General features: G+C 43.7%; 1 protein-coding gene across 3 annotated transcripts in view; it reads left to right on the forward strand.

Moving 5' to 3' along the window:
- The window catches only part of ZSWIM5 (zinc finger SWIM-type containing 5), a 120,871-nt gene that overhangs the window by 48,496 nt on the left and 45,153 nt on the right, over positions 1-27,222 (forward strand). The gene's annotated exons all lie outside the window — the stretch shown is intronic.

The following is a 27,222-nucleotide window of genomic DNA, read 5'->3' on the forward strand; positions in this document are numbered from 1 at the left end:
CCTGCTGCTTTCTTGTTATGCTTCAATTTGGGTGGGCAAGTGTGGGATGGCACAGAAAGGTTGATAGGTGGAGAATGTGGAGAGGGAGAGGACAAGTAGACTCTCCACATCCTGAATTGAATTTTTGTGGTTTTAACAGAGTACCCCACACTTTAATGATAGAACCACTTGTGTGTGTGTCTCTGTGATGTACAGAGTTCTTAAGGCCACACTTGGTTGTGTATTAGTAGTTCATAATTTTCGGTCTATTTGAAAGTAACATTAATTATTAACCTGGAATAAGTGACTTCAAATTATGCTGTACATGATCAGGAGGTACAGCTTTCTGATTAGTGCCTTACCATGAGTGCCTTACTACAAGGGCTAGCCAACCTGGTGCCTCCCAGATGTTTTGCACTACAACTCACATCAGCCCCAACCCTGGTCAGGGATGATGGGAATTGTGGTCCACAATATATGGAGGGCATCACATTGCCTAGCTGTTTCTTACTAGTTAACCTCAGTTATAGCACCTGACCAACAGTCTCTATTGGAAAATCTTAGGCTTTAAGAGAAGAAAGAAAGACTTGGTCCTATTTTGTTCTGTGTTTCTGGTCAGTGGTTTGGGGTTGGCTTTCCTTCTGAATCCATGTTAACAGGGCAAAATATAATGCTTGATGGTATTTGCAGTTTGAATGTTTGTTAATGAGGGTGAGACTTACAGTGGTACCTTGGTTCTCAAACTTAATCCATTCTGGATGTCCATTCCAAAACCAAAGCGTTTCAAAACCAAGGTGTACTTTCCCATAGAAAGTAATGCAGAATGGATTAATCCATTACAGACTTTTAAAAACAACCCCTAAAAGAGCAATTTAACATGAATTTTACTATCTAACGAGACCATTGATCCATAAAATGAAAGCAGTCTGCAGTCACAAAATCGATCAATCAATCAATCAATCAATCAATCAGTAGCTGAACTGGGTTCCACACAGTCACAAAAACAAAACAAAAAAGAGTAGCAAAAACAAAAATGCATAATAAATAGCAAAAACAGACAGACCTCAGCGTAACACTCAAAATGGAAGTGTGACACTCAAAACGGAGCATGTTCGACTTCCAAAAAAAGTTCGCAAACCGGAACACTTACTTCTGGGTTTGCAGTATTTGGGTTCCAAGTTGTTTGAGTACCAAGGTGTTTGATGTAACAAACATCCTCAAATCATTGTTATCTTGTGTTATAGATAAAACGTTGGGAGCTGATTAAAACCATTGGAATGCTAATAGGGAAGAAACTTTATGGAGCAAGACCAGAATAAGTATCTCCTCCCTCTGCCCCACTTTGACAACATTCAGATTTGGAACAGGCACCTAATACTTGTTCAGTGGTTTCATATTGCCCTCTGTATCTACCTGAGACAGACAGATCTGGAGATGTGGAAAATTAATCAGAAAATCCCAATAACCTATAAATCATCTGAGTGTGATTAATGGTTCTAGGAAGTGAAAGGTGGTGAGATGGTAGCTTGGGTTGTCTTGCAAGGCTAGCAGTTTTTCCATGAGAGCAATTAGTTTCAGACATTGATCCAATAGATTATGTAAGCCAAAAAATTGATGCTTGCTTGCATTATAAGGTTTTTACCACTGTACTAAATTAGGTTTGCAGGCAGAGTGGTGCTGAAAGGCAGTAGATTACATATGCAACCAATTTTCTCCTGGAGATGCAACAGAGGGGAGAGGCCATGAGAGGAAGCCAAGATTTATCAGTAGGCCTATCATAGGTTAGAAGTATTAGTGCTGTGGGCCCTTGCCTTCTGATTTCTTACATCAATAACTGGAAAGTGCCTCTGCTGAGTAATGCAGATTTGTAGCCATCTATGTGTATAAAAAATATTGCAAAAGTCTTAACTGGCATAGAAATATTTTTGGAATCTTTTAGAAGTTTTTTTGCACTAATTGCATATGGAAGTTTATATGACATCTGTAACTTACATTTAAATTCACAAGTTCTCCTTTTCCTCTTGTGGTCAGTGACCAAGTTGTCAGCTGCCATCATGGGAGAGGCCAACACCTGGAAACATTTTGTAAGTGGTTTGTGAAAAACTCTTATTTGTATAGCTTCACCACTGACCATGTATGGCATTTTTGAAGCATTCGTTTTCTTTAAAGGGTTTTTAATTGTGGCTCCTAAGCATGAAAATGAACTTTTGTAAAACCTAAGATCAGAGGGCAAGGGGAGAGATGCAGGCAGGATCCCCCATACTTTTTGGTTGGAATTTAAGGAGAATTGGGAGCAGGGGTTGGAATCTTCTTTGCACGACTCTAGGTGAAACTAATTGAATCAAGTATACAGGCAATTCCCCACTTACATGGGGGTTACATTCTGGCACACATAAGTGAAAATCGGGTAAGTGGAGAGCACCCTCTAAACACCCTTTAAATGCCCTCTCTGCAGCTTTCTCTGCAATCCAGATAAAAAAGACCATGGCAAAAATATCCACAACTGAAGTTGAAGCTCTGGGGCCAGCCGGAGGCTGGAGGACGCAAAGAAAAGTGGCTGCTGCACCACAGCGCACATCAGCTGTTAGGTGGGGAGACTGACCAGCCTAAACAAAGCACCGCTGCACCTCCAGTCTCTTCTCTGCCCTCAGTGAAGTCCTCTGGGCTCCGGGAGGGTCTTCATGTGAGCCACAAAGATTCTCCATCTCTCACCCTCTCATTTCCTGGTACAAATTAAATTATTTAATTATACCCCATAAGCTTCTGAAGGAAGGAAACATTGATTCTAATGGAAGGAAAGTATATTGAGAGCGTGTGCTGCAGATTGCTTACACTTAGGTACTCCTAAGTCCAGTTTGTAGATCTGCTCCTGTGCCTTAGACAGGGCTTTGTGATGATGTGCTAACCTCCTTGTTGTAACAATAACGCCTCCTGTGGGGAGGAATTCTCAAAGGGATTTAGTTCTCTTCTATTTATTCTCAAAGGGATTTAGTTCTCTTCTATTTATTAATGATAACCAGTGGTGGTTATTGACACAAATTAAAATATTTGTGCCAAGGTATCCTATACTCTGCACCAAGAAAAGCTGAAATCTACAGTCCGTAATTCATAAACAGATTTATACATTGTGGATATATTAGCTTATTTTGCACAATTTATTCTGTTTCTGCCCGTCACAAAAGGGGAGGACATTGGCGCTTTACACCCTGAACATTGGAAATGGTGCTCAGCCTCTGCTCTTAACTGCTGAGATCCCATCAGACCTTGCCCAGGTGCTTTCAGGTCTATCTTTTTTACAACCACAAAGGGCGAGAAACTTGCAGAAAACAAGCTCAGATTCTCAGCCTTTTGAGTTTTGGGCCTAATACCATGCATGGGATTTTGTAATACACAAAGCCCATATATTAATCAGTCTTCCTGCAGCAAAAGGATGGAAATGAAAACTATTTGTTAGAAGAGACTATTTGTGACCATTAGGTCAGTTTGCAACCACACCATTCTAAAAGGCACAGGATGACATTGCAGTTGAAAGAATGTCCAGCTAATCACTGGGTTCTTTTCAGAGACAATGAGCTTTGCTTTTGTATAGCTGTTGGTGTTCCTCATCCACCTTTCCCTGGCCAAAAATGCCTCGCTGAACACAAGACCAGTCACTGAACAGAATGCACTTAGTTTGTGCATAGAAATTGCTCCGAGAGGTATTTAAATCAGAGCATGTTTCTATGCAGCTACGAAGTGACTTGCTGTATATAAAACATATGGATTCAGAATTCTGCTATTGAGCTGCAGTCTATATAATGCTTCATCCCAGTGACAGTTAAATTAAGCACTGAAGTCCTTGCAGGCTTTCTCTTCTCTGTCTTAACTCTCATCAGCAGAATCCCTCCCCGCCCCCAGAGGTTTTGAAATGGATGAAAAGGAGGTGGGACATCACAGGATACAAAGGACTCTGTTTTTTAGAGTTTGGGGGATGGACAAAGTAACACATACCTGATGGGACGAGAGTGCAGGGGTGGGGGGACACCCACCTGCACCACATTTCTCACTCAACTTTTTCCTGTGTCTAATAACCAAGTCTCAACTATTATATGTAAGCAATTGCCTGTTTATTAACAGTCCCTTTGGCATACCTATTAAAGATGCATGTATTGACCTTGTTCTTATGGTGGCACACTGTGCTGCCTTTTTGGAACGGAATTTAATTCAAAATGCAGTCATCTGCAAGGCACTTAGTGTTGAAGAACACTCGATGAGACCAGGAGCCACTTCACATACCACAAAATTCTTAAACAAAAGTCAGTTTCTGTAGGAAATTGTGCAAATCCAACATGTCTGTAATTAGGTATGACGAGCCTACATGTGTGCAAATCTCTGCATAGACAAATGGTGATCTGCACAAATTTCTGCCTGGAAAGTGAATTCCATGCAGAAGCTTTTTAGCATGTGAACTCTTTTTTAGTCTGAAGAAGATAGATACTTCTTCCTCATTAAGCACCTGAGTCTTCATTTGCGTCAGGAGCTGCAGCCACATCCATTAGTCTGGGTAGAAAAAAGTGTGTGTGTGTGTGTGTTATCATAACAGCAACATTTTTGGTTCTAATAGAATTCTGAATAGTTTTTGAAACTATAAGACCAGTGGTAACAGTTGGCCCTGGAGAATATTAACCACTCTCAATTTTACCCGTGGTCTGCCATCGGTCCAGATTTTAATTTGCTCTGAACTAATTTTAAGATGTATTTTAATTAATTGCTTGCCTGTTTTTATGTTCTTATGTTCTTTGTATTCTGTGTTAGTTTTATGATGTTAGCCGCCCTGAGCCCGGCTCCGGCCGGGGAGGGAGGGGTACAAATAAATTTTTGTTGTTGCTGTTGTTGTTAAATGTGAAGGAAAACATTTACATGAGAGGGTATAATATGGGGTGAACTTATAAGGGTACAAGGTGATAGGAACCAGGAAATTTGAAAGAAAAGTCAAGGCAAGCACCCGTGCAGAGCATGGATTCCCTGTACCCTGCCTCATAAGAACATAAGAAGAGCCATACTGAATCAGATCACAGGCTCATCTGGTCCAGCAGTGTTCAGTCAGAGGCCTATAGGAAGCCCCAAGAAGGATATGACCTCAAAAGCACATTGTCACTCGTGATCCATAGAAACTCCTGTCAAACACCACCTTTGGTTTCAGAACCTTTTGCAGATAACCACATTCAAACCCTTCTCTGCCAAGATAATGACAGGAATCTTCTTTGCTTATCCATAATAGCAGATGGTTCCTTTAACAAAGTACCGTATTTTTTGCACCATAACACTCACTTTTTTCCTCCTAGAAAGTAAGGGGAAATGTCTGTGCGTGTTATGGAGGGAATGCCTACGGGTGGCATGCCTACGGATTTTCCTCCTCTAAAAACTACGTGCGTGTTATGGTAGGGTGCGTGTTATAGAGTGAAAAATACGGTATATCACCTTGCTTTTGAATTGTCCCCAGTGGTTCAGTGCTTTTGCTTCTTCTAGCCATGTTTTGTCAGAAGACTGTGATGTAAAATTGTTTCAGAGCTTTGACTCCCACCTGCAGAGATTCGGCACTAGCTGGGAGAAGCATTACTGAAACGCTCCACAACTACAGCTCTTAACAGCATACCCCCTGCTGTGTTTACTCAGAAGTAAGTGTCAATATGCTCATTGATGCTTACTTAGGTATGTGTAGATTTGTCATTTTAGGCAGCAATCCTGCATACACTAAATCTAAGGTACACAGTGGGACTTGAGTAAGCATGTACAGCAGGGGTAGCCAATGTGGTGCTTCTAGATGTTGTGGACTGCAACTCCCATCAACCCCAGCCAGTGGTCAGGTATGATGGGAGTTGTGACCCACAACATCTGGAGGGCACTACATTGGTTATCCCCAATGTACAGGATTGCTCTGTCGGCCTCCTTTTTCTTGTAAGATAATATTTGGTTCATTGGCAGTGTGATAACTCCTTTAAAAATGGATGCTTAAGACTGGTTATCCCAGAGGAAAAGAAATGTGTACTCTATATTGCTTCTGTTTAGGTGTACTTTCTTTATCTGATTGGTATATGTGGAGTCTCTGAATGCGGTAGTTAACATTGCATCCCCTCCCCTATGCTTTCCCATTACACTTCTATCTACCTTTGCGATGCCAACACTATAACCCAGTCCTTCCTTCTTGCCAGTCATTGCACTATAATCTATATCACAGATTGTAAAAAGTACCAAGGCAATGTCAACATGGTAAGTGAGTGGAGTCAGACAGAAACATTCTTCTTCACACAGGCCTTTGCTGTTTAAACAATCTATGGTCTTTAAAATGTGCCGTGGGTTTTTTGTTTTGTTTTGTTTTACTGTAAACCACCCTGTGATCTTTGGACGAAGGGTGGCTTCCAACATATATAAAAACGATAAAACATTAAACATTAAAAAACTTCCCCATACAGGGCTGCCTTGAGATGGCTCTGGGGTCAGATAACTCCATATGCTCCAACATTAATCTTGTGAAAATAGGGACGTCCTAAGGGAAACGGGACATTCTGAGATCAAATCAGAAACTGGGATGGGTTTTGTGAATCCGGGACTGTCCATGGAAAATAGGGACAGTTGGAGGGTCTGCACTGATCATGGACTGCTCTCACTAGGGCTGCATTACTGCTGCCCATCTTACTCATATTCAGGCACCGGGCCAAATGTTTTCTATATTCTCAGGTAATTAATATGATTGTGGTTTCTGTTCTATGGACTTCATGTTACTTCTGAGTATTTGTTTTATTGTTTATTATTTCACTTTTGTTTGTGTATGCTCTGAGAATTGGCTTAAAAGCAAGGTTGTAAATTTAGAAAACCTGGAACATGTAAGAGAACACACCTTACTATTGCATCTTCCCCCACCCACACCCAATGCTTCTTATTTCAATGCACTCCATGGAAATGCAACCAACTGCCCATGGAGAACAGAGTGATCTTTTCCTCCATGGACAGTTTTGCAGCATGACTCAGCCATGCTCACTTTTGCCTGCTGATGGGCTCCAGTCAGCTGTGCAGTGGAGAGCACAGTCATGGGGAGATTCGGAGATTGCCCTTGGTGTTGAGAGTGAGTTGCAACTTAAATAGTTTTTCATATTTAGCATTCTGATTTGGAGCCCTTATTCCTGACTCTTTTAAATACATATTTTTTTGTTGTACTGTTTGGGATTGCCATCCTATTGAACATGGCACAATACCTAGATTTTAGTTCTGTAGGCAGGACCTCATTCATATATTAATTCATTCATTTCTATATCACCCTTCCTCATAGCCTCAGGGCAGTTATGCATATACAATTTTATTAAAACTATAAAACACAATATAACAAATTAAGATTGGTGCTGAACTCCATACCAAGGCAACAGCAGAAACCAGTCCACTATTACAGATAGTCAGCACATAATATAGAAGGGAAAATTGTACTCTCTGTGTTCTCACTGGCATTTGTTGAACCCCAACTTCTCAATATTGAGCTGCCTGTGTTCAGGCCATAGTGAGCAATAGCATGCAGAGAATCACTATGTAATAGGTTTCAATTCAATCTCCTTTATTATACTCTGGTTTCTCTTCAGATCCTATAAATCTTTCACAATAGGTTTCTTGGCTCATCATTTCACCTCAGCAAACACTTCCAACAACATGTCTTGGAAAGAGACAGAGTTTCTCACCTGGTACTGATAAAAGATTGCCCCTTTTCTTGCTCTCCAAAGCAGTTAACTTAATGAATGCAAAGTCATTCTCCATTCTGGCAATGCCCGTAGCTCTTTTCAGCATCTTCTCCCACAGTTTTTCTCTGTAGGTGGTGGTGGTGGTTGTTCATTTTCCTTCCACTATCCCATTTGGTATGTTTAATAAAAAAATCACTTAGAAATTTGTAGGTCTTTGTTAAAGTAACTGCTGTTGGTTGAAGGCCATGTAATGGTACTACATGGCTGCATTTTGCTGACAAATTATTCTCTTTGGCTTTGAAAAGAAGGGGAAACAACTGAGAGTTTTAATAAAATTTTATACTGAAGCTCCATCCATTATGAAAGATCTACATGTAACCAGGTGAATACAACTCCCCCCACCATGTTCCTTATGTTTCTGTGCATTATGCAAATACCATTCTGTTATTTGCTCTGCTACTAATAATGGTGCTTATTAGTTAGCCCCGAGGGCATATGATGTAGCCACATTACAAATGCTAAACAGGTTGGGGTCTTGTCAGTGCCTGAATGGGAGACTGCTTAGGAACCAGATGTACACTGTCATGAGTTCCATGATGAATGGAAGGTGGGATATCAATATACTAAAATAAATACACTGAATCAATATAATAAAATTTCCAGATTACACCTCCCAGCAGTTTCATATAGGTGTTGAGGAGCACTGGGGACAAAATAGAACCCTGTGGGACCACACAGCACAAATGTCATGGTGTAAAGCAGGAGTTTTCCACTATTATTCTCTAGTAGCAGTGGAATCACTGTTATGCAGTACCCCCAATCCCCAACTTATCAAACCACTCTAGGAGAATTCATTAGTATTGAAAGAGGTGTTGAGGATGTGCAAGTGCAGTGGTGGGCCTTGGGGTCTCAAATTTCGGTGGCACCCTATGCAAAACCAAAATTCTGTCCACCTGCTTCTTGAACTCCATTCTAAAGCATAGTAGTGGCATCTCATGTGGTGCCCCCGAGGCTTGTCGGTCAGTGTGACTGAACCGGTCACATTTTCCTAAATCTACCTCTGGCAATTTTCATGAGAATGGGTGGTCAGCCTCTCCCCTGCAGAAGTCCTTTCTGCATCCTGGAGTTGCAACAACTGACAATGATCCCAAGGACACTGACCAATTGGTAGTCTAAATATCTCCCTCTGACATACAGTATGTCAGCTATGGTATTGTGTGCGCGGGGTCCAACATTATTGACAGATTATGAATTTAGAATCACAGAGAGGAAAGAGTTGAACCCCATCTCCCACAAAACCACAGTCTTGACCAGATTCAGGGAGACCTGCAGCTGCTTTTAAGCTTACATAAAACAGCAACAGGAAATCTGGTCACAGATCTCCCAATGTCACATCTGGTTGCACCCTGAGTGCCAAAAAGTAGAGCCAGTTTTGTTTGCTGTATGTTATGTTTTTCACTAAGCACTATTTAGCTTCATTTGTGTTAGATCTCCCCAAGGCCTGCGGACCTCATCCTGTGTATCTCATCTATAGCATGTTTTTATGTGCTACTCCGAAGCCAACTGTGTGCCATGAGAGATGCAGCATTAGAATGTATTGATGTGGTCTGTTGCAGAAAGCTAGAGATCGCGGCTTTGAAACTTTCAGAGAGGAAATGGGTGTCTTTGTTCTAATGCCGGAGGGGCTTTAGAAGTATGAAAATCCACAAGGCCACTCCCTTCATTACCCTGTGAATTATTGGACTCAGATTGTTAGTGTCTTTGTCATGTGAAGTATATGATTATTTTTTACAGTTAACGTTTAACAGAGCTGAAGACCTTAAAGGAAATGGCAAGAGAGCTTCCAGACTTGCAGAGCTTAGTTCCAATAAAATTTATGAAGTGACTTTGCACCAAGGAGATTCTTTCCGCCTCTCCGGATAGGCTAGAAGTACAAAAGCTTTTAATAAATCAGAGGCAGATTGGTCCAGCGTCCAAAATTGGTCCCAGATTCACTTAAATCTCTCCAAGTCATTTTGGTGTCACTTGTATTTGCTAGCTGTACAAGCATGCCACAAGAGACCTGTGTCCTGTGTGTGTGTGTGTGTGTGTGTGTGTGTGTGTGAGAGAGAGAGAGAGAGAGAGAGAGAGAGAGAGATTCTGAACTAATTAACCACAGCCACCCACTGCCACACAATATTCAGCCACATGTTTACCAATCTGGGGATTATTATAGCTGTAGTACATATTTGCATGAAGAGAAAGGACCTGCTTTATGTTAGTTGTGCATGGGTGCATTCACGGTACCAAGAGTGGCACTGACACCAGGTTGTCTCACATCAAATGGTGCCTGGACCAACTGAAATCCACTGATTGATTCCATGATGTGCAGCTAACCAACATAAGGGTTGCCATATTTCAGGACGCCGATTTCCCCCAGATGTCAATTCCGCCTTTGAGATCCCAGCAATGTCCGGGAAAATCCAGCTGTATGGCAGCCTTAACCAAAATACTGTGGTGGGAGGGTGGGGGTTGCAGTCTCATACAATCAGCACTGAGGATAAGTGAGCTGCTCCCTAGTGTAGTGACTGTGTCAAGAGAAAATAAAAAAATTCCTTCCGGTAGCACCTTAAAGACCAACTAAGTTAGTTCTTGGTATGAGCTTTTGTGTGCAAGCACACTTCTTCAGATACACACATGTGTATCTGAAGAAGTGTGCTTGCACACGAAAGCTCATACCAAGAACTAACTTAGTTGGTCTTTAAGGTGCTACTGGAAGGAATTTTTTTTATTTTGACTATGGCAGACCAACACGGCTACCTATCTGTAACTGTGTCAAGAGAAGTGTCAGTACTGTACTATATTACCTCATATTGCATCAGATACCGTATATCCTGTCTGGGATGGTTCATCTTACAGCAGTAGTGGCAAACTCGCAAGTGTTGATACAGACTAAAAGGGATGTGTATTTCTTAACCTTCTGTCATCTTGCTGCATCAGAGCTGTTGTGATGGATCAAGCGGTGTGCGAGGAGCCATGCAGTGGTTGGTTAGACTCTGGAAGCAGCAGAACCTTACTGTGAAAATTAGTCAGTTTTTTAAACAGGACTAACAATGCTTCCACTCACCTGCCCCACTCAGTGTTGTGCACTTTGTTGTTCTCATGGATTCTAGTGCAAGCTATCTTGTTATTCTGTTTATAAAGGTGGCCTGCATTGCAGGAATTTAGGTTGCTTGGCTTCCACGTAACAAGTGCTGTTTTGTTTGCTGCAGCATTCCAACTTGGTACGCAGAACAAAGCCAGAACATCTAATGGAGAGGTATTAAGAGGTTACATCCTCCTCAAAGGGTGATCTCTCTAGTGGCATAAAGACAGTAATTTCTTTGCTCTTGAATGCTCAGGTTGCAAAGCCAGCCACCCCGTTCCCCCTAAATTATGTGCTGTAATTCTGGGATTTGGCTGAATGCCTTGGTCTGGCTCTCCTTCCGAAATGCCTCTCCTTGCTGAAGCCATGGGGATAGTTGAAAAGTGCCTCTGGAATGCAAGCCAGCATTCCTGCAGGGCAGCCTCCGCTGAGGCAATCCAGAGGGTTCATTGTATGAGGCACGTGGCAGGCACTTGTGGGTGAAGGGGGGGAGGATGTTGCTGGGTAGTTCAAATGGGAACATAGATCCTCATGAGTTTGAACTTGACATCTGTATTAGGCAAAGGCGCAAAGCTCTTGACTGACCAGTTCAACCTCTCAGATAAAGAGTTCAAAAATATGAGTAGCTTAGAGAATGTAAGACAAAACCTGCTAAATGTCCAACATCCTGTTCCTGCCTTTAAACCATGACTCCAAATGAGCAATTTAATTAGCTGGAATTTTGCCTTCCCCTTTTCTGCTTGCCAGCCCACAATACAGAGAAGCTTCTACAATATTTGCATTGCACATCTAGCAGCCAAGTGCGGGTAAAAATACTGTGCAACAGCACAGGATTCAATTATTTTATCTGTGTTTCATTGACAGTTTTATTATGTACATTGCTTAGACAACTTTCTGATTATGCAGGCTACAAATGTTCCTTTAAAGAAAGAATGCAATGCAAGTTGAACAGCAACAGTAAAATGCTCACCAAACGGAACAAATTTCCATTATATCAGAACTGTATAGTGTGACTTTAGCATGGTAGCTCTGTTACTTACAGCAAATATGTTGGACAAGTGGAGTCGTGGCTATAACAACAGGCCTTCACTATTACGGAGAAAAGGCACAGCTAAATACTGGAGACTCTCAATTTAAGCTTTTGAGGTTTTTCCAAGAGCAAACAAGGAATAATATATGTGCATTAGAATGGATCACATATTGGACCTTATTTATGAGTGATATGTTGCTGTAAATACACTCTAAAATCCGCAAGTCTAATTCTGCAAGGGGGCTATTGAATAACAAAGTATTAGTTTTTCCCTCTCCAAAACTAGGGTCCTGAACACGATGGGTGATATCCAACGTTAGTCATACATGAAACAGGCCCATTGAAATCATTAGATTAAGCCCACTAATTTCAATGGGTCTACTCTGAGTATGACTAATGCTGGATATCATCACATATATGTATTAGGTAGCCAGTATTTTTAATGGGTTCATGGAAATGTGAAATCAGTTAATGGGCTTTGTTTTTTGGGTAATATGCTTTTTGAACTGTGCCATCATAGAAAATGAATGAATAGCTTTTAAGGGTGGGCACTGTGGAATCTCCATTATTGGAATCTTTTGCTAGGACTACAATAATATAGTGATGAAAAATAACTGACCATTCATTCATTCAGACATTGTTATAATGCTTTGTGCATAAGGCAGGGTACAGAAGTTTACAAAACAGAATTAAAAACAGTGTACAATTGAAATGTAGCTATTAATTGGCAGAGCAAACCAACCCCGCTTTGTGCCACATTGGGGACTTTGGATTGGTCAGAGGTCCCTTCTACCCAGTCCTGCTGGCCTCCATCAGCTTCCTGTTGGTCCATCTCTTTAGCTTTGTGCCCTGGGTTGTCAGCATCTACTAGAGATCTGGCTTCTTATATATAGCACATAGAGCATATGCTAGGTCCACTGTGCACTCATGCAGTCTTTCTCTCTTTCTCTCTCTTATACCTCCTCCCTGTGGTTCCAGCACACCCCTTAAAAAGCATTTGACAAGGTGAACTTGCAGTCCCTTCCTATCATGTTTGTCATGGATTTTTGGATCACACCTTACTTGGAATTCTAAATCTTGTTGAATTTGCCTGCAATATGTCAGTCTCTCTCAGGGTTAGAAATTTGTTCAGAGCATTAGACTTTATTTAGAAAGTAGGCTTCAGCTTTTCTCCTTGAGCTGTTGGAAATTGTATTTCTGGAACTGTAAACCAGACTTGTTTTGTCCAGCTCTTGACGCTTCTGCAGGCATGTGCAAACTCAACCATGAAATGGCAAGGAAAATGGCTCTGTGTTTAAGCCTGAAACAAATCCATTACTTCAGGGCTAGAGTTGCTTCAGAAACAAAGCAGTTATTAATCCAAACAGATGGCTTTTCCAACACAATTTAAACCCTTTGCTCAACAGTGCAAAGTAAATATCGAGTTGTCCCTGTAATTCCACGGGGCAGGAAAGATGTTCATAGACATTGCACGGATTTATGCCTCTGGAAAAACTGCTGGAAAATGTGATGTGCATGGTCAGCATAGCTAGAATGAGAAAGGGAGTAAATGTAATTTTAGAACTTTGCATTTACTGTGGTTTTGAAGGAGTGAGGACCAGGGGTCCACCTGGGTCCACTTTGGAGAGCCAGGCTGGAGATAAGCTGAAAGCCATCTTAGAGAGCAAACTAAAAGCTAAAAAAGACATTTCTCTCTCTCCCCTGCTTGCCCCTGCTTGCAAAACAATATTTTTGCAACACAGCGAGTTTGCAGGAGGATGCGGTCAGGGGATTTTGGAGCTGTTCTGAGAAACTGTTCGTTTGCCCAGGATGTCTAGCCCACCACAAGGTTCTAAGCCGAGCAACCTGTTGGAACCACAAAAACAGGTGGGGGGGTTGAGCTTCAATGAATATGCATAAAGGGGAATGTTTGAGGGCTGGGTCAAGGGTTGAACCATTGTTTTGCCTGAGGGGATAAAAACTGTTTGCCCCTGGTGTTCGGGGGCATTCTCTCTCATTTCGTCCTGAATGCACCCCTTTTTGCTTTTTGTCTGACAAAGACCAAATTGAATAAAACTTTTGTTTTAAAGAAATATTGCTGCCTGGATTTTTCCATTCTGGTCTGTATTCTGAAGTCTCTAACATTTCTGGTGCTTGCGTGACTCGGATAGGGACCTTAAGTCCTCAAAAGACCAGAAGGCAGCTCCCTTGTCCTTTTCTAGGCAGGACACAGGGGAAGAGCCAATAGGCCGCTTACTCCTGGCGCCACCGAGGCTTTTCTTCGGAGGAGGGCGAAGCCAATTTGACCCTTCTGCTGGATCCTAGAAGAGAAGGCAACGGATTGAAGGATCGAGGTTGACAGGACAGGCCAGAGTCCAGCCGGCTGGTGAGTACATGGAAAAGGGCCCTGGGGACAGAGGAAGACAGAGACCCCCTTGTAATTAAAAGGGGAAGGGGCATCCTGATCACATGCCCAAGCGTGTTTGGTGGCAGTAAGGGAAGGATTGGCCCCTGATACCCACCCACGCTTAAGGATTTAAAGGAAGGCAGAAAGGAAAAAGGAGGGGGAACCGGGAGGCTAGTGTGTGTGGTACAGCGTCCAGTGAAAGAGGCACTTGGTGCGTGTGTGTGTGTAACCCCAGGGTATTCCCCTGGGGTAGAACCAATAAATACTCCGGTTCCCAGCAGCGCGAGCTCGACTGGGCGAGGAAAATTGGGAACTGCATGTGTGTGTGTTTGTTGTTTGGGGACGCTGCACAAGGGCCATATTAAATATGGGAGGGAGTGGCTCAAAAGGTCTAATAACTCCCCTACAGTGCATGCTGAACAATTTCAAGAAAGGATTCAGCGGAGACTATGGCGTTGTGATGACGCCAGAACGCTTACGCACTCTGTGTGAACTGGACTGGACACAGCATTGAACTGGGAAGAAACATAGGGGCCCTAGTTGGGACAGGGCAACAAGGAGTATCTTTTGAGGCTGAGTAGTTATTTAGAGAAGAGTTTCAGACTCAGATTCAGATTTGGGAGCGATGAAGGGGATCGCTCCAGAGATCCCTTAGGTTATCCAAGTTAGTATACAGAACTAGAGTGCATACAAAGCTTTCAGATCTCTGGACCTCAATGAAGGCAAGAGTTCAGCCAGGCAGAGCTGGAGGGTTCTCTGCTGAGCTGTAAGTTTGATAGTAAGGCAAGCCTCCTAGTTTCTCCAAAGCCCATCACTGAACTGTGAAGCACATGAGCCTTGCAGACCTCCAACAGTTTTGATCCCTATAGTAACTACAGATTGACCAGGGAGGGCAACCTAAATCCCAGAACTTAGCTAGGGAAGAGCTGGGTATCTATGTGACCAGCGGCAGTTTGGAACACATCAGGGAAACCCCCAGTAGTGCCCTAGCTTCTCTGATAACCAGTGAGAGGTGGTCTATGGCTAAGAAATACGAAATGGTTCTAGACCTATAGCAGTTATAGTTGAGACAGGGAGGGCAATTTAATTGGTGTCCTTAACCAGGCACCAGCTGGATGGCTCGGTGCTCAGGTGTGTCTCAGAGAACACTGCAGCAGACCCCTGGTTTGAGACTCAGGCAGAGAAACCTCAAGAGAAGACCTGCATCTTTGTGGCCACCACAGTTGACAAGTTAGTTGCCACAGAAAAAGGATGAGGGAACAGATGAAAAAAAAAAAAAAACAAGCCGGACACCTGAAACTGACCACAGGGTGTGACCAGCCAAGGTCAGGTGTCTGCTGGGAGAACTACTAGAAGTTTAAAAAAAAACCACAAATAAATTGCATAAAACTAAAAGAGGAAGAAGAACTTTCTCCATTTAACTTGCATGAATTTGTGAACATGGATGAAGTTCTAGAGGTTCACGTAATAATAGACAACCCCCCACCCCCCTGGCTGAAGAAATATAAGACTGATCAATGCAAAATTAAGGAGCACAGGCAGGAAAACGCCTCAAGAAGCCCATTTACCAGGGATCCGAGGCAAAAGTCCTGGCCCCACCCCCATATGATCCAAGTGCCGTGGTGGCCCCTTGGGAGGACAGGGACAGCCCCATATCCCCAAAGCTCCACCGCCGCCCCGATATGCGGCCCAGGGAGCCGAAGCAGGAAAGGGGGGGCTGCCAGACACCCCAGAAGTAGACGAGGCAGAGCCCAGTGACCAGATCCTGGACAAAATATATCCCAACCTTAAAGAATTGAGGGAAAGGATGAACAAATACAGAAGTTTGACCACTATGTATCGAAAAGCTGCAGAAGTTTATTGCAATGTTCGAGGCAAAGCATTGGGGGAGCACATAAAGCGGTCCAGGTCCACCGCAAAGGCAGGAGAAGCAGAAGTCCTGACCCCCCTTCATATAGTTTGGGACAAGCCACTCCCTGCGCCTCCGTTCACCCTTCAATATGTCCCCTTCACCACCATCGATTTGATGAATTGGAAGACCCACACCCCTGTGTTTGCTGAGAAGCCCCAGGCAGTTGTGGACTTGCTGTCCTCTATATTTGCAGCGCATGAGGCTACCTGGGCAGATTGTCAGCAATTGCTGAGCACTCTCTTTACCTCAGAGGAAAGGAGGAGAATTAATACACAGGCTTTAGAATTTCTTGGAACGCCTGATGGAGGCATACAGAATTTGGACCCCCTTTGACTCTTAACTCCCTGCACATGAGTTAATGGTAAATGCCTCCTTCATAGGACAATGTGCAAAGGACATTAGAACCAAAATCCAAAAACAGCCTGGGTTCCAGGGCATGTCCAAATCTCAGATCATGGCCATCGCCCAGAAGGTGTTTGAACAAAGAGGAGAGGCTGAGAAGAGGGAGAAAAAGCAGTGGAGGAAAGAAAAGGCAGCAGTGTTAGGCACAGCAATGGCTCACAGGCCAGGGACCCGAGGGGTCCGCCGTAGCCATTCAGAGACCCGCGGCCAAGGGGGAGGAAGATGCCTGTTCAGCAACAGCAAGGCCATAAGAATTACCCCTGTGAAAGGCTGCATGGAGCCAATTAGGAAGCTTGGTCAAAACGCATGTATTACTGGCTGGCAGAAAAGCAGTTATGGAAAAATACACAGGCTTAAACAGGCTTTGCCCAGCCCATTAAGAAGTTTACAGGCGCAGTGGAGGCTTGTGAAGGAGACTTGGCTGATGCTCTAGAGAAGCCCTGGGTTGCGTGGCAGGGATTGAAGACGGCATGTCAGGCTGCAGTGGTAGCCAGACCAGAGGGGCCTAGAGGACGCCCAGAAAGCCCAGAGGGGTCTGAGGCTGCTTTGAGAAGTTGTTTCTACGGTTCAACGCATCTGTGTAATGGACTGTGTGTTGGAGAAAGGCTGAAAAGGCAGTTGCAAGCTGTTCCTCAGGCAATGGAGTACCCAAAAGTGGGGGTGCAGGCCAGACAAGCCATTCCAAGAGTTCTGAGGAGGCCAAAGTCTCCAAGAGTTATTTGTCCTCTGAGGTGAAGTCCAACAGCGAAAGGCATCGCCATGCAATTGACAGCTGGATGCAAGGCTAACATCTATATTGATTCTAAATATGCCTTCTTAACCCTGCATGTGCATGGCGCCCTATGGAAAGAGCGGGGCTTGAGTGGAGCCCACGGGAAAGCTCTGAAATATGTTCCAGAAGTTGAGACGTTACTAGAAGCTGTATGGGCCCCCAAAGAGATTGCTGTAATGCACTGCAAAGGCCATGATAGAGGTTGGGACATGGTCACTAGAGGCAACCGGAAAGCAGATAATGCAGCTTGTGAGGCAGCTCTGAAACCTCCACCAGTGGTCACCACCGCCCTCAACCCAGCTACCCTGTTGCCGGTAGGAGAAGGTGAGGAGCAGACGCACGATTGCATTGAGGTTATGGACACAAGACTGGACCTGGCGAAGTGGCCAGAGGAAATCGATTGGCAGACAGAGTGGCCAAGGAAGCAGCCCGGGAACCGGCCCCCGCCTCAGTTATTGGAGCAGTGGTCCCAGAAGAGATCTTAAGCACTGCTGACAAACCACATACTATGTGTCCACCCACATGAGGCCAGATGCCACAACCAAGCAGCTGGAGAAGTATGTCTATATAGCCAACCTTTATCAACTGGCAGCCCAGATTTCCAGGAAATGCCTGCTATGCCAAAAGAATAATCCCAGAACTCACTCCAGACAATGTGGAACCACGTTACACCCTTGATGAACAGCAGTGGACCAGCCAAGAAGGAGCAACGCTCCAGGAAGGACCAGACAGCCATGTTTTTGCGCCCCAACATCTGGCCAGCACAATTGTAAAGAATTACCACGAGTCCACCCATTTGGGAGGCCCAGCTGCTAAAGCACACCTTGGGAGAATATTCTATCTCAACTAACTGCTGCTATAACTAACTGCTGCTATATCCCAAAACTGTGCCCTGTGCGCCAACCAAGAGACTGAGACTATCACCCTTTGAACTTCTATATGGCAGGCCAACCCCTTTCGTCCGAGACATCCCCGCCAGTTTGGGGCAGATGGGAGATCACATCACCCAAGAACAAGTGCAATCCCTGTGTTTGTTGTGTGTGTTTGCTTCCTTTCCAGGTATTCCCTCGAGCGTACACCTGCAGTCCCGCGGCAGTCTCGCTGAGCCGGTTCACCAGTTCCTCTGGGTGACAGCGTCTGGCGACCCCCTCATCCCCAACTGCAGTGAAAGTAGCCGAGGTGATCCCCTGGGTACATCACACGCATCTGAAGAAGGGTGTCTGGACTTGCAAGAGAAATCCTGCTGACCCTCTGAAGTTGATCATCACCTTGTGTCTGACGCTACCAGGGAAAAAGCGTTAGGCCACGGGCAACGAGATCCTGCGACTACTCATCACAAGGACAATCACAAAGACTTTCTCTTTTCTCTCTTATTTTCTTTATTGACTTGCTCTATGTCTTATTGCCCTGACCCTATCGAACCATACCAACCCTATTGGCCTGCTGACCTCTGCCGGTGGTAAGAGACGGCATACTCGTAGGCTCTTGGGAACGAGGGTTCAATAGGGCGGCCGCAGTACAGCATCCCACTCTCCCACTGTGGCTCTTTATTCACTGCATTGCCCAGCGCACTTGGATGTGGCTCCTCCGGGGAGCTGCAGGATCGGTCGAAATCTATCGAGTTCTAGACCGCTCTTGTGGTTGTGGGAGAATAGCCTGCTGGTTGTAGGGTAGAGCACTGTACCAACCCCATTTGATAAACCAGGCCCAAATCTTACTCCAGGTGTTGCATGGGAGGGTGTCTGAATCAGGTGCACATTAAAATTACTGAACAGGTGCCTGTGGGTTCTGCAGCCCCACCTGTGGTTGTCGTGGTGGCTCAAGCCTCCCCAAATCCCAGAATACTACCTGAACTACTGGGCCTGGTAACTCCACACCTAATACCCTTGAATGTGGCAGGGTATTCTTGTGGTTGCATAAGAGTTGCCACCAAGTAGACAGACAGGGCACCTAGTTCCGGAAGAATTGGATGGGAGGGGTGCCCGCGGGCAGGGTCCCCAACGTAGAAACTTGCTCTCCAGCAAATTTAGAGGCACCACTAGGACTTTTGGTATTGGGACCAGAACCCCTTGATATAGTCACCCCGTGTGTCAGGCCGTTGCAGGGGTGGATATATTCTTGTGGGTGCATGGTGATATATGAAGAGGGGGAAGCCCCTTTTGGGTATAATCTCTTGAGGAGACAACACGAGGGCCCAGTCCACCCACAAGGGATTATAGGGAAATTGCTCCATATAGTGGGTGCCTCAGCAAAAAGGTGGAGAGTCACCCCTGAGGCCCAGCGAATAATTGAATACGAATATCAGTGGGCCCTTCAGCAGTAAAAGAACATTAGGAATGAACCCTGAGTATTGGTGCGAGGAACTATGGAATTATTGGGGTTGGTGGGTAGGCGTGGTATGTACTGCCCTACTTCTTTGGATGCTCCTGTATTTTTGCTGGCATTGGCCAAAGCGGGAAAGAGTTCCCTGGTCTCCCCTGCCAACTTTTCCCGTCTAATGACTGAGTGGGGCGTCCATAACCCCTACACTAGGTGTTTACAAGTGGCTGAAGTGGTAGCCCATTCTGCCAATAAGTCACCCCAACAGATGCCACGAGTGGACTACCACTTCTCCCACTGCCACTTAACCGTTCCGCCATTCACAAACGAGCATTGGTCAATGCAGCTACATGTACGCATATCCTGGCTCTCTATGATGTGGTATCTATAGGTCCATCAAAATGAAAATGCAGAACCATAATCGGTCGGCATTTTCATGATGGAAAGGGGGGGAATGAAGGAGTGAGGACCAGGGGTCCACCTGGGTCCACTTTGGAGAGCCAGGCTGGAGATAAGCTGAAAGCCATCTTAGAGAGCAAACTAAAAGCTAAAAAAGACATTTCTCTCTCTCCCCTGCTCGCCCCTGCTTGCAAAACAATATTTTTGCAACACAGCGAGTTTGCAGGAGGATGCGGTCAGGGGATTTTGGAGCTGTTCTGAGAAACTGTTCGTTTGCCCAGGATGTCTAGCCCACCACAAGGTTCTAAGCCGAGCAACCTGTTGGAACCACAAAAACAGGTGGGGGGGTTGAGCTTCAATGAATATGCATAAAGGGGAATGTTTGAGGGCTGGGTCAAGGGTTGAACCATTGTTTTGCCTGAGGGGATAAAAACTGTTTGCCCCTGGTGTTCGGGGGCATTCTCTCTCATTTCGTCCTGAATGCACCCCTTTTTGCTTTTTGTCTGACAAAGACCAAATTGAATAAAACTTTTGTTTTAAAGAAATATTGCTGCCTGGATTTTTCCATTCTGGTCTGTATTCTGAAGTCTCTAACAGTTTGAGTATGTGTATGCACTGCAGATACCTAGAAAGCAATGGCATAGGTTACTTCTGGTAAAGTATTTTGATCTTTCTTTTCCAGAATCATTTTTTTAAAAAATGCTTAGTTATTTTTAACAATTGACAAGAAAGAAAACAATAATAACATCTATATAGGCAAAGCATATTCTCAAAGATGTCACTTACAATAGATACAAAAAGCAGAACATGAACTTACATTATCCCAAATCTATTTAGCATGTAATAATTGAGATCGTAGAGGGAAAATTAAAAAAACCCTAAATTCCTTTAAATATCTTCATTCCCACCACAAATAAAAGGAATTTACTCTTTCTGCACAACCTTTCCAGCATTCATCAGAGATCATAGGGTTTATTCTATGGAGTTTTAAAAGTGCTAAATACCTTCTATGCAGAAATGTGAATGTTGCTTCTTGAAATCTTACTAACATTGTCCTTTTAGGTGCCTTGTTCCACATCACATTCCATGCTTCATGTTTTTTTCCAGCACCTTCCTGAAATTTACTTTCTGGATTCCTTTTCCCAACTCCATAGTGACTGAATTCTACCATGGCATTGGCCTACCTGGATGTAGATAACCCGACTTCAGCGACCCATGCTCGGGTAACCTCCTATTTGCTTTACTGCATCTTATTCTGTGTAGCTTTGGAGAGGGTGCAGAATCTTCACTCCATGCAGAATATAATGGTGAGAGCTTTAACTAGCACTGGGCATTGTCAACACAGCATGACAGTCATTTCTTTATTGCACTGGTGTTCAATTCATTTCCAGGCCCAATTTGAAGTGTAGGTTTTGCCCTATAAGGTTAGAGACCTCGGTACCGGAAGCAAGATCTCTTTCTATATATTCCTGTTTATGCCCTCAGATAAGCAGCAGAGGCCCTTCTTAGAGTGCCCTATGAATCTGAAATATGGAAAGCAGCTACAAAGTCACAGGAGCTGTTCTGCAGTGGCCCCCTGGCATCAGAATGCTCTCCCTAGAGAGTCTTGCCTAGCACCTAGTAACATTTTTTCAGCAGCAACAAACTTTTCAAAAATTCCCCAATACCTTTTAACATCTAATGTTGTTTAATACTCTTTTAAAATGTATTATATTTCAAAATTGATGTATGTTAAAGAGTGACATTAATATTCTTAGTTTCCACTTTTGATAGTGGTTGGTTTATCTTTTAGTCCTTAGGAGGTTGTTTTAGCTCTTCGTAGTTGATTATGTGACATAAAAAGGGATTTTTTATGTTTACGTCATAGGCATGTTTGGTTTTCAGTGTTGGGTTGTTGGGGGGGGAGTTGGGCGGTGAGGTAAGGTTGGTAATTTTTACTGTGCCAGCTCCTGGATGGTGTAGCAGAAGGGCTCATGTCAGCCCTTTTCTGGGAAACAGTCTGACCTGAGATTCTGTAGATCCATAGCTGGCCAACTCCACCCCACCCCCATAATGCCTCAGGACTCTCTGTATGCTTTCGGCAACTCCTCTACCAAATTCTGACCTCCTCAGGCAGCATTGCTCGGTGGATTAGATTGTGCTCTAATGCATAGAAACACATGCATATATACACATGTATGTTTGTTTTATGTAACACTGGATATCTGAAAAGCAAGTTCAGTTTCTGGTGGTATTTTATTATCACTTCAGACCAAAAAAAAGAAGATCTCCCTCCTAGCTTTACAACCCTCCTTTCCCTTCTGATTGTTGCTTCCCACCCCCCACCCCTGAGGATTTGTATTATGGATTTCATGCAGGACAAGTACCACTTTTCTTCATTCTACATCTGCATCTTTTCTCCTTATAGCAATAGTCACCCTGATGATGGTATCATTATAGATGTTTGCACTGCACCAAAAACAAATGAAGGTGGCTGCAGCATAGTTGTGTATGGAATAGTAATGTTTCCTAGCACAGTTTTAATCAGGAGTTTGAATTTTAGTGAGGCAGCCTGCAAAATGCCTCCGCCTTAAGACTGGTAACAGATAGACTTCCATAGTTTGGATGTGTTGAGTCATCTTCCATTTATAATATGAAATTGTGCATTCTGCCGCATAAAACTTTACAAATCAAGGTGGTTTTTAAATGTATTTTTATTAAAGATTTTCTTGGTTTACAAAAGTATGTGCAATGTCTCTCTCTTTTTTCCCAAGTAACATTTTTTACAGATCAGTTTCATTTGTTGAGACATTAGGAAGAAAAAGGGGGAAGATGTGGAGAGGGGAAAGGTGAGTGGGGGTGGGGTGGGGTGGCGATGTTTCTATTTTACTTAATATATGTGAGGTTTTGTGTCAGCGTCGCTTGTGCAGGTTCTCTGCTATTCAGTCGTGTTCCTTTGGTGGTGAGAGAGGTTGGGGTTGGCCTGGGTGTGGTTGTTTGTTTGTGATTGGCTGTGGTGATCTTTGTTTTCATGTGTGAGCGGGGTGGGTGGGTGTTTTGGATCAGGTTAGCCATATTGATTTGTATGCTGTTAGTGGATTTTTGTCATTGCCTTGTTGGGCTGTGTATGTAATAAAGGGGAGCCATACCAGGGTGAAGGCGTCTTCTTCTATTTGTCCCCGTGTCAGTTTCAGTTTATTGGTTAATTTTTCTAGTAAGGCTGTTTCCCATACTATTTGGTACCATTGGTCCATGCTTACCCCTGACAGGTCCCTCCAGTGTCTGGTTATGATGTTTCTGACTGCTGAAAATAGGTGGGTTGAGTTCTCTGTGGTGTAGGGCCAATTCTGGGATGATTTCTAATACTTGCTGACCAGAAAGGATCCTCCTACTGGGAGGCCAGTGTATCATACAACATCATCTTTCCTTTTTTACTTTTGGATAAGGTTTGAACAGTATAACATTGCTAATTCATTGTGTGTTAACGTAGAATTAATGACTATCTCCTGTCTTGAAAGTTGACCAGTTTCTTTAAGAAAAGAACTAGCCATAGTGTGTCAGATCATGCTGCAGTCTGAATTACTTCAGTCTGGAGCAATTTTTCCCCATGACTCATACAACAGAATGGCCACTCTACACAGAACTGTGTATTGAATTGGGAAGAAAGGCACACTTCCACCATTCTGACTGTAAGCACAAAAGAGTGATTTAAATGTGTTAAGAGGCAACTTGGGTTCTTTCTAATCCTGAACATGCATCCTTTCAGCTGTCTCAGATTGCTGTTTTGTATTGTATGAATACATTCTGAGCAGAGAGAAATGTGAATTTAAATCAAGAGCAGACATGATTTCCCCATGACAATGGATGTTTGTGTACCTAAAGAGAAGATGCTGGAGGTCTGGTTAAACCTCATCAGGACACAATGCCATGAGGATTCAGCCCAGGAGCATACGTGGCACTACTGAGTGTTGTCACTTGAGCCGCACAAAAAGCACAAAAACCTCGTTCCGGAGGTCCGTTCTTAACCTGAAACTGTTCTTAACCTGAAGCACCACTTTAGCTAATGGGGCCTCCTGCTGCTGCTGTGCCGCCGGAGCACGATTTCTGTTCTCATCCTGAAGCAAAGTTCTTAACTTGAGGTACTATTTCTGGGTTAGCGGAGTCTGTAACCTGAAGCGTCTGTAACCTGAGGTGCCACTGTAATCACGACGACTCCGTCCATACATGTGATCAGAGAGGATGAAGGATTCCCTGGTGTGTGTGTGTGTGTGTGTGTGTGTGTGTTTTAAGGCAAGCTTCTATCCTGACAACTCTCCTTTCAGAAATTACATTTCCTCCCTGTGCCAAACCTTTAAAATCCTTTGCCTAGGGAGGCTCACCTTGTTTCTTGATGGCCTTCTGCTGCAGTGTAAAGACCTTTCTTTTGATTTTTAAGGGAGCTAGTTAAATGTCACATCCACACCATACATTGAAAGTACATGGCTACTCACTGCAAACTGTAGCTTACCCATCCCATTGCTACAATTCCCAGCAAACTTAACAAGCTACAGTGCCCAGAATTCTTTGAACAGAGCCAAATGTGTTAAATGATTTTTTAAATGGATAGGATGGGTGTGATCTGAGTTTGCTCAGAGGCTGTGCTTGCTAGCCTGCTGATAAAGTCAGTTAGATGGGCAGATATGAGGCACAGGGTCTTTTTAGCATTGGCACCTAATGTGTGGCATTCCCTTCCAAGGGGCATGGCTCCCATAGGTTTTGTCTTACAGAGGGGCTCTGAATGGCCTTTAAAAGGGGTGATAGTGATTAAGAATGCTTCTGGCTTTTTGGATTATAGATGCTGTATTGTATTTTAAACTGCCTGTTAGTTTTAGCCATAGCTTAGCTGGTTTCCGTGGAATTTTTTGTAAACTGTTGTTTTCAAATTGTGGTGAATTATTGCATTTGTGGTTTTATGGTTTTAGATTTTCTTCAGGCTGGCTTCAGATGAGTTTTTGTCTTTAAAGGCAACCTAAAATGTTTTGAATAAATAATTTAAAAAATGTGGCTGCTCTGTAGGAAGCCTTGATGTTTGAATTATTTTGCAGAATTGTTGTATTTATGTTGCCTGTTAACAAAATTTGTCTGTTCTCTTTTTTGTATTGCTGTTTGCCATTATTGTTCTTTTTAAAGCTGCCTTGGGATTTGTTACTGGAAAGATAAGATATAAACATTTTAAACAAACAAACAAGCCACTGCTGCTTTTGGTCCTGCGATCCAGTTCTTCACAAAATAACTAGCACTGGCTGCCAGAGAAGCTGAAAGGTGGAACTCTTATTTAAAAAGAGGCCTGTTCCACAAAATGAAGCAAATGTTACTGTGTCCTTAAGAACTAGTTGGAAGTGAAAGGTAGTAAGAGATACGTGTACTTACCTAGTGGCAACTGTATCAAATAGTTGCCTACATCACATGTTAAGTTTAGAAGCAGCCAATGGGATGTGGCGGTCATCTTGCTTCAGGCTGAGGGAGCTGGTGTTTGCCCATAGACTGCTTTCTGGGCCATGTGGCCAGCATGACTAAACTGCTTCTGGTGCAATGGGACATTGTGATGGAAGCCAGAGCACACGGAAATACCGCTTTCCTTCCTACCACAGTGGTACCTATTTATCTACTTGCACTGGTATGCTTTCGAACTGCTAGGTTGGCAGAAGCTGAGATAGAGGAACGGGAGCTCACCCCGTTGCGCAGATTCAAACCACCAACCTTTCGATCAGCAAGCCCAAGAGGCTCAGTGGTTTAGACCACAGCGTTTATTCAATCATAATGGGCACATTATTCCTTCCCCATGAAGTACCTCTTGGCCACCCATTGTTAGGGGTAATGGCAGATTTCAGACTTGCTCTATGTGTGAATATATATTTTATATTGCAGAATCCAGCTGCACATAGGGCTGAGCAACATTTTCTCTGTGCTTTCCATCTTGTTTTGAGTGGTAACAATAACCTATAAAATGCCTCCTTCGTAGTTTCTTGAAAAGGGGAGTGAGGCATTCACGGGCTGGACTATTGCGATTTCACAAGGACAGCTGTAGGATTTTTTAAACAGCAGCATATTTACTTAATAGTGGTTTTTAATACTAGTTTTCCATTTACATGTCTAGCCATATGCATATCAGGACAAACCCCCTCATTTTACGCCTTACTAACCAAGCTGTCACCAAGAAGCTGTTTTGGCTAGAGGCAATCAATAAGCCTGTTCTGCTGCCTGGAGTCTGGATGTGCCCAAAGAGAACAAAAGGCCTGGAAAACTTACAGACTTGGTAGGGAGGCTGTCTCATGGAAAAGCAGGTCATCACTGAGATTGGGAATGCAGACAGCAAAGGACGTTTCCATGTACTGAAGTGTTTTTTTGCGGGGGGGGGGGCGGTTGGCGGGGAAGAACGCAAACCAGGAGACAGACAATGGGTACAAGGAGACTATGACCGATTAACAGGATTAAGCAGACATAACTCAATTTTTATTCAGGCAGGGATGCTGATGCTAGGCGGTACCTCCGCAGATCTTTGGAACAACTCAAGGAGATCCGAAATGTTCTTGGCTCCCTGCAATAGCTGAAACAAAATAAACCGTTTAATTACTTTGGTGTATTTGCATACCATGTGTTGGACTGCAGTGTCAGTGGATATTATTTATGTAACTGGAAGATCTTGACTACTGGATGGACATCTGAAATCCCTCGTTCCCCATTAAGCTAGGAGTTTGAGAGACGCAAAAGGGTTCTAGTAAGAGTTCGGTGTGTGCTGATTTTATGAGTCAGGCTGTCAGGAACTGTGTTTCAGCATTCAGCTTATTTGTATTTTATAAGGCAACTTGATAGTACAATGTGTATTGTATTGGGGGGGGGAACCTCCATGTTAACTATCATTTTAGAGTTGAAAATGTTAGTTAATCAATTGTGGATGTATTTTTAAAAACAAATTTAATAAAACAAGCTGCACTTTAATCAGAATGTTCATTCTGACAGTTAACAAAAGATGACCACATCTATTGGCAAAACAGAAGAAACGGATTCGTTTCTCTTTAATACAGCATTGTCCATTTTCCCAGGTCAAGGCTGCAGCCAGAGGCGGAGCTAGCTGCTCTGGCACCTGGAGCAGTGCACATACTGTGCACTCAGGGGCTAGCCGCCCGCGAGGGCAGGGCTAGCATCCCAGGGGGCGCCTCCCGTGGCAAGCATCCAAG

The sequence above is a fragment of the Podarcis liolepis genome, assembly GCF_965112155.1.
Source record: "Podarcis liolepis genome assembly, chromosome: 6".
In the NCBI taxonomy this organism is placed as follows: Eukaryota; Metazoa; Chordata; class Lepidosauria; order Squamata; family Lacertidae; genus Podarcis; species Podarcis liolepis.